We start from the raw sequence: 6000 nt of genomic DNA, 5'->3' as shown, positions 1-6000 counted from the left end.
TTACCTCTCATTGCATGAGTTTGACATTTTTCCACCTCATGTGTGTAAATAAATTAAATTATAAATTATCTTAAATTTAAATAGCTCCTCTCTAACTGGTTCATAGACAAAAACAAGCACATAACTCTGGCATTCGTAAATTTCTCAGGAAATAAAGAAATTGCTCATTTAAAATTAGGCTTAAAAATTATTATGGAAATCTCAAGATCAGAAGCAGGTTTGTCGGACAACATGAGTTCATATTATAAAGGTGAATCTTTTGAGTCATATGAAATAAAATAAAGGTGAATCTTGTATAGATTAGGCTTGTTTGATAACTTTTGGTTTGAAAACAGCTATATGACTCTTCCCTAGTTTTATTAATGGGGTTGAACTGATTTTCTATTGCCACATAACAATATTACCACAAATTTCTCAACCTTACACAACAAACATTGATTCACTTACAGTTTCCGTTGATCAATCAAAGCTCAGTCTGCTACAACAAGGGAGAATACCACCTTGAGAGATCCTAGTAACACCTCAAAATGGGAACGTAAGAGGAGGATATTTATAAGGCTTAGGGATCTAGGTTTCAGTTGTTAAAGGCAGGTTTATCAAGACAAGAAACTAACTGAACTGGAGGACAGTTCATGACTTATAGTTTAGGATTAGGAGACCCAGAAAGGCCAATATAAGCCTTGATGAGTAATTTTTCTTTTCTTTCTTTTTTTTTTTTTTTTTGACAAAATCTTGCTCTGTTGCCCAGGCTGGAGTGCAGTAGTATGATCTCGGCTCACTGCACCCTCCGCCTCCTGGGTTCAAGAAGTAATTTTCCTGCCTCAGCCTCCCAAGTAGCTGAGATTACAGGCCCCTGCCACCAAACCTGGCTAATTTTTTTTTTTTTTTTTTTTTTTTTTTTTTTTTGAGTTGGAGTTTTGCTCTTGTTGCCCAGGCTGGAGTGCAATGGCAAGATTTCGGCTCACTGCAACCTCCGCTTCCCCAGTTCAAGCAATTCTCCTGCCTCAGCCTCCCTAGTAGCTGGGATTACAGGCACCTGCCATCATGCCCAGCTATTTTTCTGTTTTTTGTTTTTGTATTTTCAGTAGAGACAGAGTTTCGCCATGTTGCCCAAGCTGGTCTCGAACTCCTGATCTGATCCACCCGCCTCTGCCTCCTAAAGTGCTGGATCAGGTGTGAGCCAACGTGCCCAGCCTAATTTTTGTATTTTTAGTAGAGGCAGGGTTTTGCCGTGTTGGCCAGACTAATATTGAACTCCTGACCTCAAGTAATCTGCCCACCTCAGTCTCCCAAAGTGCTGGGATTGCAGGCATGAGGCATCGCACCCGGCCCATAAGTAATTTTTTCTTTAATAAGCTATCTATTTGGCCAGATAAGCAATCTATTATCCTGATAGAAAAACTAGTTGACCAGATGAACAAACTATATAGATAAGTTGCTTTTCAGGAATTTCCTGAAGCAAGTAGTAAAGCTATATATTGGTTTATAGCTTTATATTTCTGGGCAAGAATTTCTTAAACAATAAGTAAGTCAAATTAACATGGGGGGGATCTCTGTTCTAAGTCCCCACATTAAGCTATGTGAATACAAATGGTCTAAATTCTTAAATTAGAATACGGTAAGCTGTAGTTTGTCAACATAGCTAAGATCCTTATTTAACTTTAAAACCTTAGTCTATTCTTAGATCAAGTTATTTAATAGATAACTGGGACACCTAGATAATTTTTAAGGGAACTAGAATACTAAAATTTGGTCATCCAACATATTTTTAATACATACAGTTTGTTTCCTATAGTGAATATATCTGGTTTTCGTGTTAATGATTGTGTTTACCTAACTAAAGATTGTGTTTACTCTGATTTAAAAGAGTGAAAAATGGATGTGGGTGACTGTAGCAGGTTATTTCATGAGTTTTGTTAATTTGCTAAACTATGTATAGGAGACATTTCTTCTTCTTCTTCTTCTTTTTTTTTTTTTTTTTTTTTTTTGAGATGGAATCTTGCTCTGTTGCCCAGGGGCTGGAGTGCAGTGGCACGATCTCCACTGGCTATAAGCTCCACACCCCGGGTTCATGCCATTCTCCTGCCTCAGCCTCCTGAGTAGCTGGGACTACAGGTGCCTGCCACCACGCCTGGCTAATTTTTTTTTCTTTCTTTTTTTTCTTTTTTTTTTTTTTTTTTCTTTTTTTTTGTATTTTTAGTAGAGACGGGGTTTCACAGTATTTGCCAGGATGGTCTCCATCTCCTGACCTCGTGATCCACCCACCTCGCCCTCCTGAAATGCTGGGATTACAGGCCTGAGTCACCGCACCCGGCCCTATAATAAATACTTCTATACCCTCTTCTAGTTTTCTCTATGAAATAGAAATCAGCTGCTTTGACTGAAAGTTAGAATTTATATAAATCATCAAAGACTATACTAAAGCAATAGTAGCAGAAAAGTATGACTATGTATGCAAGGTATTGGAAATATTTTCTGTCTTAAACTAAAAGGTTTGGTTCTTCTAGAATGAGAAAACGAATTGTATAAAACAAATCTCAAATAGACGTAGAAAGTTGTAAGTATGCAGAAAACAATTGATTTGCCTCACTGCAAATAATGAGTTGAAAAAGAAACAATAAAATATACTCAAATGTTGTCAACGTTCCCTCCATTTTGACGAGTTTATTTGTAAGACTGTTTTTTAAATAGGGCAGGCCAGGAGACAGAGGCTGCAGTCAACCATAAGCATGCCACTGCACTCCAGCCTGGGTGACAAAACAAGACCCTGTCTCAAAAAAATACAACAGAAATAGGACAGGGTGTTCAATTAGGCAGCATGTACACTAACACTGGAATGATACAAGAAGATTAGCATGGCCTCTGCACAAGGATGACACACAAAATCATGATGTGTTCCGTTAAAAAAAATAGGGCAAGGAGCTAATAAATTCTTTCCTGCTAACTACTATATTAATGTAAAATTAGAATTTGGTTTTCTATACACTAAAATAACAGTGTATCTCAAACTATTCGGTCTGCTCTTAACAAAAGGTAGTAAAAGTTTATGCCTTTACATTATCTGGCCTGACAACACAGCAGAAATTCCATATCACATTAAAACAGTTTTCTGTATTTTGTGGTAATTTTTTTCAAGCCCTTGATTATTAAGCAGCAAAAACTTAAAGTTCCTCATTTGCTGAAAAGCTAAGACTCCTTTCTTTTGTGTTATCATATTCTTGATATTTAAAATATTGTATTGTTATTTTGATCAACAGATATTGAATTTACTGTTTCTCAGGCACATCTGACCCTATATTAAGAAGTGATCTAAAGTAATCTAAGAACTCTTGGTTTTGCTTTCCCACAATCACATCCTAGATCCAGAAAAATAAAAATTAGAGGATTTTCTTCACACATCAAACTATCTTTGAAATTTCCCATGAGTCCCCTAGAAAATCATGAAGTTTTATTTCTTTTGTTTTATAAAAATAGAGATGTACCAAATAATTGTTTTCTTTTTTCTTAGTTCAACACTATTATAAGAATTGATCAAAAGAGTAGTCAAAGGATACATTTTATTTTTTAAATTTTTTTTATTATACTTTAACTTCTGAGGTACATGTGCAGAATGTGCAGGTTTGTTACATAGGTATACACGTGCCTTTTTTTGCTGCACCCATCAACCCGTCACCTACATTAGGTATTTCTCCTAATGTTACCCCTCCTCTAGCCCCTCACTCCACTGACAGGCCCCGGTGTGTGATGTTCCCCTCCCTATGTCCATGGGTTCTCATTGTTCAACTCCCACTTATGAGTGAGAACATGTGGTGTTTGGTTTTCTGTTCTTGTGATAGTTTGCTGAGAATGATGGTTTGCAGCTTCATCCATGTGCCTGAGAAGGACATGGACTCACCTAAAGGATACATTTTATAAATAAAATGTTACTCACACATTTATTTCTGAGACTGTACACATTACAGAGTAAATTGGAAGGTCTTGAATATTTGTTTGTGCTCTCATTGTTCATAGTATTATTTTACTTATATGAAAAACACTGATCAAACTCTTATTAAAAAATTATGTATTGCGGCCGGGTGCGGTGGTTCACGACTGTAATCCCAGCACTTTGGGAGGATGAGGCAGCCAGATCACCTGAAGTCAGGAGTTCGAGACCAGCCTGGCCAACATAGTGAAACCCTTTCTCTAGTTAAAAATACAAAATTCGCGAGGCATGGTGGTGCATGCCTGTAATCCCAGCTACTCGGGAGGCTGAGGCAGTAGAATCACTTGAACCCAGGAGGCGGATGTTGCAGTGAGCCAAGATCATGCCATTGCACTTCAACCTGGGCAAAAAGAGTGAAACTCAGTCTCAAAAAAAGAAAAAAAAATTGTGTATTGCACCTCAACAGAGAATTTTACTGTCTTCAATTTTGACCTCATCATACAAAGCCCACCCTGGAGTCACATTTGAGAATAAATTGAGATGGGAACGTTCTTTGGACCCCTTCTTGGGGGACATGGGTGTGGTTCATTTACTCAGCCACCACATAAACCCCATGCAGGAGGGGGAACATGCAGGCAAGCGGGTGCCGTGGCCTGGGCGAGCGTTTTTGGGTTCCAGCCCCATGGTAGCATCTAGGGGTGTGTTACAATTAATGCTCTTTTGCAGTTGCCATCTACGGACAGCTAAGTGTTAACCAGCTCAGTGAAGAGTTGGGGTAAAGGCTTTTTATAACCTGCTCTGTTGGTACCTGGGTCCTTGTCCGGCATCCGGGAAGACAGGTCACACAGACTTGAATGATGGTGAATGCAGAGGTTTTATTGATTAATGGAGGTGGCTCTCAGTGGTATAGGGAGCTGGAAAGGGGATGGAGTGGGAAGATAATCTTCCCCCAGAGTTTGGCCACCCCCAGCCAAACTCCTCTCTGACCATCCAGCTGCCTCTTTGATATTCAGATACTTTTCTTCTCTCCTTCTCTGCTCCTTGCCAGAGGAGTTTGGGGTTTCTATGAGTACATAGGATGGGGGCATGGTGGGCCAGGGTGGTTTGGAAAAAGCAGTGTTTGGGCAGGAAAACAGCAATAACTATTCTCATTTAGGGTGGCAGTTTCCAGGCTTGAGGGTGGAGCCTTTGCCAGGGAACCACCCTCTTCTACTCAGTATTTCCCTGCCTCCTGTCTGTATCAAAACGACATTTAATCAAACATGGAAAGCTCATCATTAAGGGGCAAGATGTGAAAACAAGGACTACAAATTTCACTGCCCACTCCCACTCGAAAAAAAAAATCAATCTGTTTTATAGTTAAAGCCTCACGAGTGAAGAGCAATATCACTTACTAGCCAGCCAGGGACCTCAAGAGTATTTGGAGGCTTCAAGTAGAAAGAAATCTACCAGAATCTATAAGTAATAATGACCCTGTAATCTTGGTGGATAGAATTTTGGGGGCTTGGTTTTGTAGTCTTGGGATAGAAGGAAAAAATAACAGGTTTTTAAAGAATTGAATCCTATATTCTCTAATGAAATTACCTGACAGAATTTAATTATTTGGCCTCTGTAGTTGCTCAATACTGAATGTTCAAGGAAGCAGATACAGTTAGTTAATACCTCTTACTGAGCTGTGTGCTATCACGACAAAACATGAAACTAGTTTTATATGTGAGTAATCAAGAATAATCCCCAGAGGTTATTTATGATCACAAAAAGAGGCTGTTAAATAAAATTATTTAAAACTTGGAAATGAGGCAAAAAGGTAACTTGGCAAAAAGGAGGGACCTTCAATGTCATAGTGGTTTTTGTTGTTGTTGTTTTTTTAAAGAGGCTTAACCAAAGATTATGTAATTATCTAAGGGAATGTATCTGAATTTGACTTGGCTGTTTTCTGTTCATTAAATATCTGGTCTCTGACACATGTGTTTACTTTTAGATGTAGTCAGGAAGAGAACAGATTTAAGACAGACTGCTTGTGTATTTACTAGTGACAATGAAGTTTGAAGGAGGAACGAAAGAATTTTTTATTG

The 6000-nt window shown here is 38.4% G+C and overlaps 1 non-coding gene across 1 annotated transcript; it reads left to right on the top strand.

Moving 5' to 3' along the window:
• The first annotated feature begins 2801 nt into the window (after window positions 1-2801).
• Window positions 2802-2907, top strand: LOC119626382 (U6 spliceosomal RNA). The gene has a single exon (XR_005242551.1). It is a non-coding gene; the product is annotated as a U6 spliceosomal RNA (small nuclear RNA).
• The last annotated feature ends 3093 nt before the right edge of the window (window positions 2908-6000 follow it).

This window comes from Chlorocebus sabaeus, chromosome 21, assembly GCF_047675955.1.
Source record: "Chlorocebus sabaeus isolate Y175 chromosome 21, mChlSab1.0.hap1, whole genome shotgun sequence".
In the NCBI taxonomy this organism is placed as follows: Eukaryota; Metazoa; Chordata; class Mammalia; order Primates; family Cercopithecidae; genus Chlorocebus; species Chlorocebus sabaeus.
Note: the sequence above shows the minus strand (reverse complement) of the source record. Positions and strands in the feature narration are given on the sequence as shown.